At 42.3% G+C, this 19,204-nt stretch overlaps 1 protein-coding gene across 2 annotated transcripts in view; it reads right to left on the bottom strand.

Annotated features, from left to right (window-relative positions):
- Positions 1-16,051, bottom strand: part of SNX10 (sorting nexin 10) — a 50,687-nt gene extending 34,636 nt beyond the window's left edge. Inside the window, exons 1-2 of one of the 2 annotated variants that reach the window (XM_056519847.1) lie at positions 15,967-16,041; positions 15,490-15,635 (exon numbers count right to left, since the gene is read on the bottom strand). The gene's annotated coding sequence lies outside the window, so the exon portion shown is untranslated. Of the gene's footprint in view, positions 1-15,489; positions 15,636-15,966 lie in introns of both variants that reach the window. The other variant, XM_056519846.1, reaches the window with a different exon arrangement.
- Positions 16,052-19,204: the final 3,153 nt, after the last annotated feature.

The raw sequence follows: 19,204 nt of genomic DNA, 5'->3' as shown, positions 1-19,204 counted from the left end.
ATACAGTATATCACTAATTGCTAGCTGAACTCTCGTTTTGGGCGACAGCTATTCCTTCTGATTTCCCCATACTCATGTTCTCTTGGCTTGGCTGAGTGTGGATTGGATTTCAATGGTTACAGAAGAGAAAGCTTCTTCTAGTAGTGGCTCTAAGGAATGTTCAAATTTTAAAACACGTCTGATCCATTTCTTTACCAACATATTGTGTCAGGGGAGAGTCAGGAGGCCTTCTTACGGTATGTTCACATGCGCGGATTTTCAGCAGATTTTACGCTGCAGATCCGCTGGTGAAGGCCCCAGCTGTTTTACCCCTAAGGCCGGGCTCCCAAGTAGTACATTGGTCAATATTTTTAGCCAAATCAAGAAGTGCAACGGACAGAGCTGGGAGGTATGTACACTCATCCATGCACATCTCCTTTAGTGCAGTGATGTTTTGGGGGCTGACGCTGGACTTTCAACTCCCTCCAAAGGTTTTCTATGGGGTTGAGATCTGGAGACTGGCTAGGCCACTCCAGGACCTTGAAATGCTTCTTACGAAGCCACTCATTCGTTGCCCGGGCGGTGTGTTTGGGATCATTGTCATGCTGAAAGACCCAGCCACATTTCATCTTCAATGCCCTTGCTGATGGAAGGAGGTTTTCACTCAAAATCTCACAATACATGGCCCCATTCATTCTTTCTTTTACATGGATCCGTTAGCAGAAAAACAGCCCCAAAGCATGATGTTTCCACCCCCATGCTTCACAGTAGGTATGGTGTTCTTTGGACGCAACTATGAATTTATTTCTTCTCCAAACACGACAAGTTAAGTTTTTACCAAAAAGTTCTACTTTGGTATCATCTGACCACATGACATTCTCCCAATCCACTTCTGGATCATCCATATCAAACTTCAGACGGGCCCGGACATGTACTGGCTTAAGCAGAACACGTCTGGCACTGCATGATTTGAGCCCCTGGCGGCGTAGTGTGTTACTGATGCTAGTCTTTGTTACTTTGTTCACAGTTCTCTGCAGTTCATTCACTAGGCCCCCTGTGTGGTTCTGGGATTTTTGCTCACCATTCTTTGATCATTTTGACACCACGGGGTGAGATCTTGCGTGGAGCTCAAGATCGAGGGAGATTATCAGTGGTCTTGTATGTCTTCCATTTTCAAATAATTGCTCCCACAGTTGATTTCTTCAAACCAAGCTGCTTGCCTATTGCAGATTTAGTCTTCCCAGCCTGGTGCAGGTCTACACTTTTACCACAGCTCTTTGGTCTTGGCCATAGTGGAATGTGGAGTGTGACTGTTTAAGGTTGTGGACAGGTGTCTTTTATACTCATAAGTTCAAACATGTGCCATTAATACAGGTGAGGAGTGGAGGACAGAGGAGACTCGAAGAAATTACAGGTCTGTGAGAGGCAGAAATCTTGCTTGTTTGTAGGTGACCGAATACTTATTTTCCACCATAATTTGCAAATAAATTCTTTAAAAACAGACAATGTGATTTTATGAATTTTTTTCTCTCATTATGTCTCTCATAGTTGAGGTATACCTATGATGGAAATTACAGGCCTCATCTTTTTAAGTGGGAGAACTTACACAATTGGTGGCTGACTAAATACTTTTTAGCCCCACTGTATGCCGAATACACGCCCCGCTATGTAAAACATACACACACCCTTACTATATAATCCCGCCCATCACTTAATAGCAACTCCCTTTATTAAAATTAAGTTCACACCCATTTGACAATTCACTGAATCAATTGACATCTCTCTGGAATGGAAGGCCGTATCAAGAAATTAAAATGCTGTGTGATCAGGAAACAGAAAGGTATTAGTTAAATTGTTTGGGGGGGGGGGGGGGGGTCTGTCTGGACACAGGTCTTTAACCCCTTAAGGACTCAGCCCATTTTGGCCTTAAGGACTCAGACAATTAAATTTTTACGCTTTCGTTTTTTCCTCCTCGCCTTCTAAAAATCATAACTCTTTTAGATTTTCATCCACAGACTAGTATGAGGGCTTGTTTTTTGCGCGACCAGTTGTCCTTTGTAATGACATAACTCATTATATCATAAAATTTATGGCGCAACCAAAAAAACACTTTTTGTGGGGAAATTAAAAAGAAAAACGCAATTTTGCTAATTTTGGAAGGTTTTAGTTTTCACACCGTACAATTTATGGTAAAAATGATGTGTTTTCTTTATTCTGAGGGTCAATACGATTAAAATGATACCCATTATTACATACTTTTATATTATTGTTGTGCTTAAAAAAAATCACAAACTTTTTAACCAAATTAGTACGTTTATAATCCCTTTATTTTGATGACCTCTAACTTTTTTATTTTTCCGTATAAGCGACGGTATGAGGGCTCATTTTTTGCGCCATGATCTGTACTTTTTTTTGATACCACATTTGCATATAAAAAACTTTTAATACATTTTTCATAATTTTTTTTTTTAATAAAATGTATTAAAAAAGTAGCAATTTTGGACATTTTTTTTTTTCGTTCACGCCGTTCACCGTACGGGATCATTAACATTTTATTTTAATAGTTCGGACATTTATGCACGCGGCGATACCAAATATGTCTATAAAATTCATTTTTTACGCTTTTTGGGGGTAAAATAAGAAAAAAACGGACTTTTTTCTTTTTTATTGGGGGAGGGGATTTTTCACTTTTTTTTTTACTTTTACTTTTACATTATTTTACATTTTTTTTTTACACTTGAATAGTCCCCATAGGGACTAATACTGATCTATTCTATGTATAGGACATAGAACAGATCAGTGTTATCGGTCATCTCCTGCTCTGGTCTGCTCGATCTCTGACCAGAGCAGGAGACGCTGGGAGGAGGAAGGTGAGGGGACCTCCGTGCGGCGTTCTGAATGATCGGATCCCCGCAGCAGCGCTGCGGGCAATCCGATCATTCATTGCAATCGCGCACTGCCGCAGATGCCGGGATCTGTATTGATCCCGGCACCTGAGGGGTTAATGGCGGACGCCCGCGAGATCGCGGGCTTCGGCCATTGCCGGCGGGTCCCTGGCTGCGATCAGCAGCCGGGATCAGCCGCGCATGACACAGGCATCGCTCCGATGCCCGCAGTTATGCACAGGACGTAAATGTACGTCCTGGTGCGTTAAGTACCACCGCACCAGGACGTACATTTACGTCCTGCGTCCTTAAGGGGTTAAAGGGGTACTCCCACCCTAGACTTCTTATCACCTATCCAAAGGATAGGGGATAAGATGTTTGATTTCAGGGGTCCCGCAGCTGGGGACCCCCGCAGTATTGCATGCGGCACCCACCTGTTTTTTGTGCAGAAGCACTGGAGGGTCTGAGTCGTGACTACGGGAACGGAAGTCCGTGATGTCACGGCCGTCCCCTCCCATAGACTTGCATTGAGGGGACGGGCGTGACGTCACATGGGGACAGAGTCCTGACGTCACGGACTTCCGTTCCCGTAGTCGCGAGTCAGACCCTCCAGCGTTTCCACACAAAAAACAGGTGGGTGCCGCATGCAATACTGCGGGGGTACCCAGGGCGAGACCCCGAGATCAGGGATAAGATGTGTAGGGTGGGAGTACCCCTTTAAAGGAATTCTGACATTACCTTCATACTGCCGGAAAACATCTTATCCCTTTTCCAAAGGATAGGGGACAAGATGTCTGATCACAGGGGTACAACCGCTAGGGACCCCTGTGATCTCTGGGTAAGCAGCTTCGGCATCCGGAAAACATGGAAGCTTGGCGCTTCCGTGTTTGGGACATCCCGCCACGCCCCCTCCATTCATGTCTATGGGAGCGGGTGTGACAGCTAGTAAGTAGCAGTCACACCTCCTCCCTTAGACATGAATGGAGGGGGTGTGGCAGCTGTAGTCGCCAATCATCCAGCACGGAGCAAAGTTCACTCCGTGTACTGGATGACTGAGGTGCCGCAGATTAGACATCTTATTCCCTATCTTTTTCTGGCGGAGAACCCCTTTAAGGAGTTTTACAGAGGTACAGGGCTCACTGTTTAAGAGCTCATTGAGAGCTCAGAGCTCAAAAAAAAAAAAAAAGAAGAAGAAGAAGAGGTAACCTGATATTTAGTGCTGCCCGAACTTGGGGGAACATGACCTAGGCTCTCTCACTACTACGAGCTATGATTTACTCTATCAAGCTTTGACTGTATATCTGAGGAAGCCAGACAGGTCTCTCCGTATACACACAATGGGAGAGAGCTGTTAGTCAAGCCCAGCGGGGAGCGAAGAAGTAGACCGAGCCGACTCGACGTCATGTCCCCAGGTTGACTTTTTTTTTTAAACCTCACATCAATTTAGAATAAATCGTAGCACATTATCATGAGGGAGCCAGTGTGTTTCTTGCTGTTCATCGTTCGGCCAGCATGAAACACCTCCTACTCCTACAAAATGTATAGGAGTTTGAAATGTTATATATCTGACGAGTATAAGGAAAAAGCATGTTATAACCAAGGCATCTAGTAGTAGCCATCCACTGCAGCTCTCCACCCTGACAGCACATCCCAACTTACTGTTTAAGGCTGAGCCGGGCCCAGTCAGCTGGTCATCAATTGTGGGGAAAAAAGAAAAAAAGAAAAAAGGGAAATGGGACATGGCTCAAGTTGTTGCACAAGCTTAAACATTACTCATTGCCTAAGAGACCTACAGAACACCCCAGAAGACATGAGCTCACTTAAAACATACTTCCAATAATATCTCCCCTGCCATTGTCTAAAGAGAACCTGTGATGTGTGCGCTAGGGGAGCTGAATTTATTCTTCAGTTTAAGCAAATACTGCAGGTATTTATATGTAGGAACAAAACCCATAACCTACAGCTCAACATATGTTGTAAACCTGTGTTCTCCTGACAGATCTGTAGGGCAGGAGAGGAGAGTGACAATGAGAACATAATCTGGGATTGCTGATCGGAAAATGTCCTAATAATTCTGAGAAAGCAGGAACATCCAGAACAACAGTCCAGCTTTATGCTGTGAAGAGGAAGCAGAACTGCAGACGTGCAGATTTATCATGTAAACAGCCATTAAGCTGGCATTTTTATGACTCTCACCTTATTTGTTTGCCCATATTGGCTTTTGGTGACTCACAAAATAAAGTGATAAGCTTAAAGTGGACCTGTCAGCAGGAAAACATGGGTGTAAATAATCACATGGCTGATAGGTCTAGTCATCAGGGCATACACCTTTTCTTATCTCAATAGTTCTCCCTATTGGTGAAATATAAGCCTTTTTGTTCGTATGCAAATGATGCTTAAGAACTCAGAGTGTTCCCCAGCATGACAAGAGGCCAGGTAAGTGCAGTCCTCTTTCGAATCTCCCCTTGGCCCATTTGCAGTCACCTACTGTGCCAAACTGACAGCTCCTAAAGAGAACATGGGCTAGACCTAGCTGACTCTTGCCATACTGGGGAACACCCACTGGGCATTTAAGCCTCAAGTACATAACACCTCTGTCAACTTCAAAGATGTAAAAACACTTGCAAGGATTCTGCTCTTTTTATTTATATTATAATCAAAGGATAGGTAGCAAATGGTCTTAAAATTATGTGTACCACACCTGAAAAGAACTGTCCTCTGTCCAGTCCATCAATGGTTTCCACATACACTGTGTTCAGACGTACTGTATAGGCTACAGATTTGCTGCCATGTTCAGAAGATACCCTAAGGGTGCGTTCACAGGCTATAACAAGTAGCGGGTTTCCCGCTGCGAGTTACACTACCATTGATTTAAATGGGTCCACACACAGTCCGCAATAGTTTCAGATTTGTGGACTGTCTGCGGACCCATACAAATGAATGGTAGCGTAACTCGCAGTGGGTTTCCCACAGCAGGAAACCCGCTGCTAGTAATAGCGTGTGAACGCACCCTAAAGGAGAGTACCATGGCTAATAAAGTATATCAATAATTTAGGCACTTACATCTTGATATACCAGAACAGGGCACAATTCACACAGCATAGTTTGCCGCATAATCATACCTCCCCAAAAGATTGGATGATGGAAAGAATTGCGAGTCAAACTTGGGTTGAGGTAAAAGGGAACTGCAGCAGAAACCAGGTCTCTGTTCACACTTTAAATCCAACATCAATCCACTAAAAATCAGTAAATACAGGTTAGACCCATTGTGGGCACAGACAGGGACGACATTGCAACTAAAAATGTTTGAGTCTGACAGCAGAGGACAACTTTTTCTATGGTATTTTTTGTAGAGTCATTTTGTACATGTGCATTTTTTTTTAACGTCCTGCCTAAAAAAAAAAAAAATTCTAGAAAAAAAAATAATTCTCTGCCAGTCTTGCCATTGGCAAAAGCTGTCACGTGCCATCATAACACACTGTAAACTAACTACTGGCCCAGGAATCTATACAGAATTTTAGCTGCCACTTATGTTATATTACTTACATAATTGAATACATTGCTGGAGTAGGAGGATGGATGAAAAGCTACTTTACCATTGTCCACATATGTTTATGAAATCTAAGACCTAATGTAAAACATGCAAAAATGTTCCGGTCATTAAAAAATAAAATCACAGATAACTGTCATCATTTTTTGATTACCGTAGTTGGGGGTCATGGTGTGGAGACCCCCACTGATTGAGCACTGGGACCCGGAAATACGTTAAGGCGATTGTTCTGGCCCTTTTCATTTCTGTATTGGAATCATATTGTGTAACGACTTTAGTGTTGAGTCAGGTTTAACCGCATCAGCTAAAGGCCAGATCAGGGACTCGAATTCTCAAGAGGGAAAATGGTTGTGTTGTCAAAAATAGTCTAGGAGACTTTTACTTTTACTATCACTCACTGCGAGGTGAGCCAAGCAGAAATAAAAGAGGCAGAGAGCTCAGTTGATTGCTTCTTGCTCTTCGTTCTAGCGATTGGCGAGGATCTCAGCAGCCGGACCCCCATCTATCACGACTTTTGACATGTCAGAGGTTTGAGGAAGGTTTAGGTACACTTTGATATGGAGAGGGCTCAGGAACCGAATCTGCTCCATACATGGTAGATGCGATCTGTTCACTTCAACTGATACTTGTTGTCGGAGGCTACACTTGGATAACAGTGATCCCGTCTATTTAACACTATAGATGCCAAGACAGCATCCAGGCAAGTATATTCCGGGGGCCAGTGCCCTCCGGCCTCCAATCAACCTGCGATGCAATCACAGGGCGCTGTTTGGACATCATAGCCTTCTGAAGGCTTCTGTGCCATGATTGTACAGTCATCCCTCAACTTACAATGGCCTCGACATACAATAGTTTCAACATACAATGGTCTTTTCTGGACCATTGTAACTTGAAACCAGACTCAACATACAACGTACAGACAGTCCAGATCTGTGAAACGTGTCAATGGCTGGAAGATGCGGCCAATCAGAATGGGCAATTTACTGGTAAAACACCTGTATTACTGAAGCGTATGCACTGTCTGATGTCTGGTAGCTCCCCCTACAGTACAGGGAGGTATTACATGTTCTGTACACTTTATCTGTACCAGGGTTACCTGCTCCTTTGGACACCAAGTAAGGGCGACTCCATGTTACTTTATTTTTTATTTTTTTGGACATTGCGTGTACTGTACAGGACACTGAAGAAGCTCCTGTCCTCTACATAGACCAGTGTTTCCCAAGCAGGGTGCCCCCAGCTGTTGCAAAACTACAACTCCCAGCATGCCCGGACAGCCAAAGGCTGTCCGGGCATGCTGGGAGTTGTAGTTTTGCAACAGCTGGAGGCTCCCTGCTTGGGAAACACTGACCTAGACCATGATTTACAGCTCCCAGCAGATCTTTCTTACTTTTATATGTAAGGACTTGCTTTATCTCTATTAGTTATCTACTTATTTTTCTTTAATCTTCCCTTTTTCCTATTTTTGGATGACATTTTGGGGGCTTCAGAACCAATTACCAGGTTTCCATAGAGTTATGGTCTCAGCATACAATGGTTTCAACATACAATGGTCGTCCTGGAACCAATTAATATTGTAACTTGAGGGACCACTGTACTTCTATTGTAGGAGATGAGCAAAATAAAAGTACACTGCAATACATTAGAATGGCAGTGTGCTTTATAAAAAAAAAAAATCGATCAAATCCCCTAAAATGTTTATATTTTTAAATGTAAAAGAATTTTTTTGTTTTTTTTTCTTACAAAAAAAAAAATAAAAATAAAAAATCACTATTAAAAAAGACATTCCTTTTCCAAATGTAAAATACAAAAATCTAAAACTATAACAAATGAACATTACTGGTATTGTCGTGTCTAGAAACGTATCCAAAGTATTTTTAATATATATATATATTTTTTTTTATTACGTTTTGTTTGTCACTTGAAGGAAATATTCAGCTTCTGGCTAGTTGGATCAGGAAAGGATATCTTGGTCTTCCATGACGGAATATGATCACCATCTTAGCGCCAAATATAAAGGTTACACCTGGAGCCATACTACTATTTGTGAGAGCTCTTAGACCTCATGCACAGGGTTAACTATAGTGTCGAATAGAACCGTGATATGATGCAATAGTGTGCTATATAGACTCCTACTGTACTTTCGGTTGGCTACAATTTTCTACGTATTAAGCTCCATTATGGAGGGATAGTCGTCTAGAAGCATTAATCATGGAGGCGTCATATAGGAGCACATACAGTATCTACCATGTATATGAGGCCATGTAATATGTCTAATAATTTGTAAAATGACATATGTCTCATAAATGGCCGCCTGTAGCTACATGAATGGAAATTATGAGGCAAGCAAAGATCGTAAATGTGAATCAGATGCCACCAGTAAAACTTTTGGCACTATGCACATGGCAAAGCCGGGTGATGTAGTCTGCACAAATGTGCATAAAGACTGTATGGGTCCCTGGCCCAAATCTGAATCTCCTCCACATGCTGCACGTTTTTGTTCTTTTTTAATTCCCTAAAAAGTTTCCTGGCCTATAATATTGTTGGTCTTTCCATAGGAGAATCCATCAATATCTGATTATAGGGGGGGGGGGGGGTTAATCAATGCTTGACATCAGAGACTAGCATAAAAAAAAGTCGCAACTTTTTAAGCAACAGCACAAAAATTTGAGATATAAATAAATTCACCCCAAGGCCCCATGTCCCTTCATTTTTTTTTTTTTTTTTTTTAACCAGACAGTGCTATGGAATTGGTTGTGGCTGTGCATGGTACCTCAATGCTAAAAGTCTGTCAGTACCAGGTACAGTCAAAAATGTACGGAACTGTATTTGGTGAACAATTAACTCCTTAAAGGGGGTCCTCCGATAAGATGTCTTATCGCGGGAGGTCCAGCTTCCCCCACGATCTCCGAATCGGCACTGCGGCATTCTGAATACGGAAGCTTGGGGCTGGATTTAAAATTTTATTACAGGAGGGACTTTTTTGTACTTTAAGGAACATTTTTTATTATTTTATTTAGGTTCCTCATAGGGACTTTCCAATGCAATCAGATTGCTAACACTGAATAATGCTATGCTATTGTGTTATCTACTGATAAAACTTCCCTCAGCAGGCTCTATCATCAGTATGGACATTGGAGCCACACAGAGCAGGTGAGTGGACCTCCAGCAGGCTTTCACATTGATCAGACCCCCACATAAAGGGTGGAGGGTTGCCAATTGGTTAGGGGGGAGGGGGCAGTCATTGCGGGGCTTAAGTGACTGGCTGCTTTAGCAGGGTCACTTACAGTCTATGAAGCGAGCACAACGCCTACGCTCTGAACACCACTCAGAACACATATGTACACCTTGGTGCGTTAAGTATCGAGGCACCTGGACGTACATTTATACCGATTGTCCTTAAAAAGATTACAAAAAAAAATAAAATTACTTACCATATTCTGGCCCCTATTACTTTTATTTTTCTATCTATGGAGATTTTTGTGGAGTCCGTGTTTTATTGATACCATTTTGGGCTACATATGACTTTATTGCATTTTATTCCATCATTGACCAAAAAATAAGCAATTCCAACATGGAATTTGTCTTTCCTCACTGTCCATTATGTAAGATACATAATGTTACATTAATTCTAATATTTCTAAACACAGAGGCATCAAATCTATTTTAGTTTTTTCTGTAGCTCAGAGTTGGTTTGAAAAAATATTGTTTTTTTTTTTGTTTAACATTTAGTATGCGATCGTTTGTACAATACACTGCAATAATAATGTATTGCGGTGTACTGTAATTTTACTGATCTCCGAATATATCATGGCAGGCCTGAAAGCCCGCACTAGGCCCTGACTGTCATGACAACTTACATTGCATTTGGGGCTGGGGAGGACTGTGGCACCATGAAGGGCATCCCTTACCCCATTTAAATGCACAGATACTGCAGTCATTATTTATAGTGGCATCCAGAGAGTTAAAGATGTCATCCAGTGCTAAGGAATATATCCCCTATCCTCACAATAGGGGATAAATGTCTTATCGAGGGGGGTCCGACCACTGGGTCCCCCCACAATCTCCCGTACAAGGCCACGACTCGGAGCTGCTGTGTGTGATGTTTGGCACACAGTAGGTCAGCTGGTACAAACACACCTCCTCCATTCATCCTGTACCTCCGCCTCTCCCATAGAGATGAATATAGGGGGGCGTGTTTCGACCAGATGACGTGCTGGGTACCAAACGTGCTCTAGCAGTGCAGAGTCGGACCCCCCCAGAGTCTGACCAGTAGAAAGGCCAGGACACAAACCAATTATACAGTGATCCCTCAACTTACAATGGCCTAAACATACAATAGTTTCAACATACAATGGTCTTTTCTGGACCATTGTAACTTGAAACCAGACTCAACATACAATGTACATACAGTCCAGATCTGTGAAACGTGTCAATGACTGGAAATACCGACCAATCAGAATGGGCATTTTACTGGTAAAAACACCTGTATTACTGAAGTACAAGCATTGACTGGTGTCTGGTAGCGCCCCCTACAGTACAGGGAGGTATTACATGTTCTGTACTACTCCTTACCTGTGCCAGGGTTAGCTGCTCCTTTGGACACCAAGTAAGGGCAGCTCCATTTGGGACACTGTGTGTACTGTACAGGACCCTGAAGAAGCTCCTGTCCTCTACTTAAACCATTGTTTCCCAACAAGGGTGCCTCCAGCTGTTGCAAAACTACAACTCCCAGCATGCCCGGACAGCCAAGGGCAGCAGCTCTTTCTTACTTTTATATGTAAGGATTTGCTTTATCTGTATTAGTTATCTACTTGTTTTTCTTTAATCTTCACTTTTTCCTATTTTTGGATGACATTTTGGTGGCTTCAGAACCAATTACCAGGTTTCCATAGAGTTATGGTCTCAACATATGATGGTTTCAACATACAATGGTCGTTCTGGAACCAATTAATATTGTAACTTGAGGGACCACTGTATTATAGGTCCAAAATATTCCAAGAATTCACCAGAAATACGTGATATTCTGTCTTCAGAATGAAAAGCACAATATCTGTGAGCTCAGCTTACTACGGCCATACAGTCATGTGAATGACCCCCGGGGGCTATTTGTTTTATCACAACCAGAATCTTTAGGGTGGACAAGCTGAGAAAGACATTAAAAAAATGTGACTCCTGAAATATTACAACTACCGCACTGAAATCAGTGGGAACCAGATCAAATCTGTATAGAAACCAAAATGACATCATGTGCTTACAGACTCAGCGCAGATGAAGATTCATTTCTAATAAAAGGTTTTCTGGTGGAATCATTACATTATGTCAAATACACAAATCATGACACAGCAAATGACTGGGGACACCTGTGCTGCCATCATATATGTCAATGTACTATAGATATATATATATATATATACACACACATACTGTGCATGCAGATGACATCAGAGTTCAATAGGGACATATCCACTGTGACCTATGTCTATACCGTATATTTACATACAAATGACTGGGAACACCTGTGCTGCCATCATATATGTCAATGTACTAACTATATATATATATATATATATATATATATATATATATATATATATATATATATACATACACACATATATATACATACACACACACACACACACACATATATGCTGTGCATACAGATGACATCACAGTTCAATAGGGACATATCCACTGTGACTTATGTCTATACCATATACAGTGGTCCCTCAACATACGATGGTAATCCGTTGCAAATGGACCATCGTTTGTTGAAACCATCACACGTTGGCTGTCCGGGCATGCTGGGTGTTGTAGTTTTGCAACATCTGGAGGTCCGCAGGTTGAAAACCACTGTTAGAGGAAGTTGTACTCACCTGTCCCCGCCGATCCGGACCATCACCGCTCGTCACCGCTGCCCGGGATGTCGCCGTCCATCGCTGTTGCCGTGTCCCCGACGCTCCGGTAAGGCCTCTGCTTCCCCGGCATCCGTGCGCTCCGTCGCTGTCATCACGTCGCTACGCACGCCGCTCCTATTGGATGACGGGACGGCGTGCGCAGCGACGTGATGGCGTCGATGGAGAGCGCCGACGACGCAGAGGATCCCCAAGAGGATGCGCCGGAGCCCCGTGGACAGGTAAGAGACATCACCGGAGCTCACGGGGCACCGTAAATGGCTATCCGGCGGCAGCTGAAGCAGTCTGTGCTGCCGGATAGCCGTTTATGCGATGGCCCCGACATAAAAAAGCATCATATGTTGATGCTACCTTCAACATGCGATGGCCTCTGAGAGGCCATCGCATGTTGAAATGATCGTATGTCGGGGCCATCGTAGGTCGAGGGGTCGCTGTATTTACATACAAATGACTGATAACATCACACAGATCCCTGGGGACATCTGCACTGCCATCATATATATCAATGTACTATATATACACATAGGGGGAGATTTATCAAAAACCTGTGCAGAGGAAAAGTTGACCAGCTGCTCATAGGAACCAATCAGATCGCTTCTTTCATTTTTAAAAGGGCCTCTGAAGGATAAAAAGCAATCTCATTGGTTGCTATAGGCAAATGGTCAACTTTTCCTCTGCACAGGTTTTGATAAATCTCCCCCATACTGTACATATGACATCACACAGTTCAGTAGGCGAAATAAGGTAAAGATACCGGTTTAACGGAGGCGCTGCACAACTGTAAACACGGAGATGACTTCATGTCTATAGTTGTGGAGCGCCTCCGTTAAACCGGTATCTTTACCTTATTTTGCCTTTCGCCATTCTCCATCGGTTACCATCACTGGTGGTCCGATACTGGCAAGAATGCAGCAGCCAACTACCGTGTTCACCCATGCGTACGCCATTTGCTGCAAAGAAGTTTGGTGCAGCTTCTAAAAAGGTTGTTATATCACCTGGGTGTGGTGAAGGGTACACCTCATCAGGGAGCGCCCCCTGTATATTTTTATCTCTTCTTCCTAGCCTTCAACAGTTCAATAGGGACATCTCCACTGTTACCATACAAATGACTGCTGACATCACACAGATCACTAGGGGCATCTGTGCTGATGTAATTATTTATTTATTTTTATCAGGAATGTCCCGATACAGATATAGGTATTGGGACCGATACTGGACATGCGCATGAGTACTCGTGCAAATGTCCCCGATACCTAATCCGATACTCGCCGGCGGGACCCCTGCTGCCAGGTGCCGAACTATGCATCGCGCCCAGCAGCTGAGCGCGTGTCATAGCAAGGACCTGTGGCTAATGCCAAACATAGCATTGATCAGTGTATGCAATCTACAGATTGTATGTAGTAGTGCCCTATGGGGACTAAAAGGTGAAAATAAAATATGTAACAATAAATAATAAAATTTTAATTAACTTCTTCCCTAATAAAAGTTTGAATTCCCCCCCCTTTTAAAATAAAATCTTTTTAGATAAAATATATATATATATATATATATATATATATATATATATATATATATATATATATGCCCTTACTCTGATAAAAAATAAAAAAAAGTATTGGTAATTGGTATAGGCGAGCACTTAAAAATGTATATATTATATACACATACACACACACACACACACACACACAGGGACATCTGTGCTGCTATCATTTATGTCACCATACTGACTATATACAAATGACTGATGACATCACAGAGTTCAATAGGGACACCTCCACTGCTGTCTTACGCCTCTATACTGGCTGTAAACTACTTATTGTTTCTCAACATGTTTTGACTTGTCAAAACTTATAAATTGGTCGGGGTCTCAGTGCTGAGCCCTCCATGAACAAGCAGGGAGAAGCATGCAGTAGCGCTGTTCACTTCCCGGCCTGCAGCAATATTTGTCCAGCCCCATAGACTGATCAGGGGGGTGTCAGCACAGAGACCTAAAACGATCGAAACTCTTCAGGTGTCTGACATGTCAAAAGTTTTGTTTTTTAAATAAATGACAGGTAAGGCTTTGTCCCACCAGTAACTCTTAGTAAGTGTCAATTGTAGGCACAGTTATGCACATTGACGGCGCATGCACTGAATAGCCACAGAGCATGCATGGGCCGTCAGTCAGCAGGAGGAGCAGGTGCGATATAAGCTAAGAGAGGTGTTGTGACCCCGGGACATTACGGATCCTTGGCCAAACTTTTCTGACACTGGGAGACAGTATAGTAACAGTTTATAAGGTTGAAAAAAAGACCAGAGTCCATCAAGTTTAACCTATATCCCTAATGAGTCCCTACTGAGTTGATCCAGAGGAAGGCAAAAAACCCTCATACTAGAGGTAAAAATTCCTTCCCGACTCCAAATATGGCATCAGAGTAAATCCCTGGATCAATGTTCTGTCCCTATAAATCTAGTATACATAACCAGCGATGTTATTACTCTCCAAAAATGCATCCAGACCCCTTTTGAACTCTTTTACAGAGTTCACCATGACCACCTCCTCAGGCAGAGAATTCCGGTCTGTGCTGGTGTAGAAACCTTCTTTCCTGAAGACGTCCTGGCATGATGGGAGTTGTAGTTTTGCAACAGCTGGAGGCACCCTGGTTGGGAAACACTGGTCTATGTAGAGGACAGGAGCTTCTTCGGGGTCCTGTACAGTACACACAGTGTCCTAAAAAAGTAACATAGAGCCGCCTTCACCTGGTGTCCAAAAGGAGCAGGTGACCCTGGTACAGGTAAAGTGTACAGAACATGTATTACCTCCCTGTACTGTAGGGGGCGCTACCAGACATCAGTCAGTGCATGCACTTCAGTAATACAGGGGTTTTACCAGTAAAATGTCCATTCTGATTGGTCAGTTCTTCCGGCCATTGACATGTTTCACAGATCTGCACTGTCTGTAGCATTGTATGTTGAGTCTGGTTTCAAGTTACGATGGTCCAGAAAAGACCATTGTATGTTGAAACTATTGTATGCTGAGGACATTGTAAGTTGAGGGATCACTGTACTGTCATTTGACCAAGCTATACATTGATGCATTTGGCCTCCATTTCTCCGTTTCCCTACTGGGTCATCTTTCCACGTATGTTTGTGTCCAGTAACACCGGACTATGATTACCTTTCTTGCTCAGTGTATATGTTCTTCTTGGCATATACGTTTAATAAAATTCTTCTGTACTGGATTTAAAATACGCGTCTTCTCTATTAATACATTTTGTATTGCATATATCTTGCACCCCAATGGCGATTCTGTGTTACTGTGTTCTAGAATAATAAAACAGATAAAAGTAAGGCTAAATTTCCTGGGAAATGCAGAATCCCTGCAGCCTGTACACCAGTGCGCCCCCAACTGCTGCAAAACTACAACTCCCAGCATGCCCTGACAGCCTTCGGCTGTCAGGGCATGATAGGAGTTGTAGTTTTTGCACCACCCGCAGAGACACAGGTTGGGAAAACACTACAGCTATGGGAGTCATTCCTATACTATCCCCCTGAGCCGTGTGAACACTGACATAACCCACGTACACAAATCTCCTCACCGGACACATAGAAAATACATGTATAATCCACACAGGATTGTATCATCTATACTCACAGCGATCACGGAAACCCCCTGCTCTGCGGACTGCTGGAACCCAACACTGTCATGTGACCAGGCAGGGAGCCAAGCACTATCACAAGACCACGCCCACTTACCGGTATCTACACTCATACACACTCCCGGAAGAGAATTTAAGCACTTTGGATGAAACCACTCACAACAAAATGTGGGGGGTGGCCACATAAAGGAATGTGTAGTCACAGAATTCAGATGATTCATAGATAGCTTTAATTCACTTTCAGCCAGAGTAACCTTTATACGTCTTTTAAAAAAAAATATTTTTAGTTGTTTTTTTTGGATTTATGTCCTTTGTATTCCAGTTTCACCCTATGTGGGCTCTATTAGTCAGACTGCACAAGAATTTATAGGCGGTTTACTATATATATATATATATATATATATATATATATATATATAAATGTATGTTGTGTATTTATTTTATTTTTTTGTAATTATATCCTTTGTATCCCAATTTCATCCTATGTGGGCTCTGTTAGTCAGAATGAACAAGAATCTATAGGCAGTTTACTATATATATATATATATATATATATATATATATAGATGCAAATCATAAAATGTTGCAGTATCTTGTAATACCTTTTTTATTGGACTAACAGAATTTTGTAGAGACAAGCTTTCGGGATTCCTCCCTTTATCAAGTCCAAAGCATACTACGGTTTTTGGTCCGGTCCAAAACCGGATCCGGGTCAAAACTGAGCCGACCAGAGTCACCGTTTGACTCCGGTCGGCTCATTAAAGTAAATGGAGTCACGAGCTGATCCAGCTGGGGTATGGGAGTGCCCGGTTTTCCCCTCCCCCAGCCGGATCCGGCACCCGTATGTAAAAAACAAGGTGTGTATGCAGCCTTACTCAAGTTCATTTTGGCAAAATGTAGTCTTGCTTTTTTATGTCTCTGTGTCAGCAGTGGGGTCCTTCTGGGTCTCCTGCCATAGAATTTAATTTCATATAAATGTCGATGGATATTTCACGCTGACACTGATGCTCCCTGAGCCTGCAGGACAGCTTTAATATCTTTGGAACTTGTTTGGGGCTGCTTATCCACCATCCAGACTATCCTCTGTTGACACCTTTCATTAATTTTTCTCTTCCGTCCACGCCCAGGGAGATTAGCTACAGTGCCATGGGTTGCAAACTTCTTGATAATGTTGCGCACTGTGAACAAAAGCAAATCTAGATCTCTGGAGATGGACATTTAACCTTGAGATTGTTGATATTTTTCCACAATTTTGGTTCTCAAGTCCTCAGACAGTTCTCTTCTCCTCTTTCTGTTGTCCATGTATAGTGTGGCACACACAGACACACAATGCATAGACTAAGTGAACTTATCTCCTTTTTCTCTGCTTTCAGGTGTGATTTTTATATTGCCCACACCTGTTACTTGCCCCAAGTCAGTTTAAAGGAGCATCACATGCTTGAAACAGTCTTATTTTTCCACAATTTTGAAAGGGTGCCAATAATTTTGTCCAGTCCATTTTTGGAGTTTGGTGACATTATGTTCAATTACTTTTTTTTCCTTCCTTTTTTGTGTTTAGTTCCAATACACACAAAGGGAATGAACATGTGTATAGCAAAGCATGTGTTTCTGCAATCCTTTTCTGTGAGAAATACTTAATGTTCTTGAAAAATTTCAGGGGTGCCAACATTTGCGGCCATGACTGTGTGTGTGTGTGTGTGTATATATATATATATATATGTACATATATATATATACTAGCTGAGTACCCGGCGTTGCCCGGTTTTTCCTTGCTCATCCTTGTTGGGGAGGAAAATCAACAAAGGAGAAAGCTTTTGACTTCATATCCCGTCCTCATATATTGTTGTCATATCCCAACCCCATATCTCAACCTCATATCCCGTCCTCATATCCCATTCTCATATCCCCACCTCATATCTCGACCTCCTATCCCTTCCTCATATCCCATCCTAATATCCCGACCTCCTATCCCAACTTCCTATCCAGTCCTCCTATCCTGTCCTCGTATCCTGTCCTCATATCATGTCCTCCTTTCCCAACCTCCTATCCCGTCCTCATTTCCCCTCCTCATATCATGACTGCCTATCCCGTCCTCCTATCTTGACCTCATATTCCGTCCTCATATCCCATCCTCATATCTTGACCTCCTATCCCGACCTCCTCTCTTTGTGAGATGGGGTGTGGCTTGCAAGCCGGATTGACACATTCAGCCAGGAGATGCAGAGCGGAGCTTATGGAGTAAGGTACTGGAAGTCCCATATACTCCCATGGGACTTGAAACAAAAACCCATCTTTTATTTAAGGGTGTAGTTAAGGGTTCATTTAAGAATCATATCTTTTTATTTGACATATAAGCAATATGTGTACCAGGTATTATTGAAATATCTCCCGCCGTACGGAAGTTATATGGGAACATACATTTCCTATTGATTTGCATGGGACTTTAACCCCTTAAGGACTCAGGGTTTTTCAGTTTTTGCACTTTCGTTTTTTCCTCCTTACCCTTTACAAATCATAACCTTTTCAATTTTCCACCTAAAAATCCATATTATGGCTTATTTTTTGCGTCACCAATTCTACTTTGCAGGGACATTAGTCATTTTACCCAAAAATTCATGGCAAAAGGTAAAAAAAAATCATTGTGTGACAAAGTCGAAGAAAAAACACCATTTTGTAACTTTTGGAGGCTTCCGTTTGTACGCAGTGCATATTTTTTGCGCCGTGATCTGAAGTTTTTATCGGTACAATTTTTGTTTTGATCGGACCTTTTGATCACTTTTTATTCATTTTTTAATGGTATAAAAAGTGACCAAAAATACGCTTTTTTGGACTTTTTAATTTTTTTACGTGTACGCCATTGACCGTGCGGTTTAATTAACGATATATTTTTATAGTTTGGACATTTACGCATGCAGCGATACCACATATGTTTATTTTTATTTACACTGTTTTATTTTTTTTATGGGAAAAGGGGGGTGATTCAAACTTTTATTAGGGAAGGGCTTAAATTACCTTTATTAACACTTTTTTTTTGCAGTGTTATAGGTCCCATAGGGACCTATAACACTGCACACACTGATCTCTCATGCTGATCACTGGCGTGTATTAACACGTCTGTGATCAGTGTTATCGGTGCTTGACTGCTCCTGGATCTCAGGCACGGAGCAGTCATTCGTCGATCGGACACCGAGGAGGCAGGTAGGGTCCCTCCCGGTGTCCTGTAAGCTGTTCGGG

This window comes from Hyla sarda, chromosome 5 (assembly GCF_029499605.1).
Source record: "Hyla sarda isolate aHylSar1 chromosome 5, aHylSar1.hap1, whole genome shotgun sequence".
Classification (NCBI taxonomy): domain Eukaryota; kingdom Metazoa; phylum Chordata; class Amphibia; order Anura; family Hylidae; genus Hyla; species Hyla sarda.
Note: the sequence above shows the minus strand (reverse complement) of the source record. Positions and strands in the feature narration are given on the sequence as shown.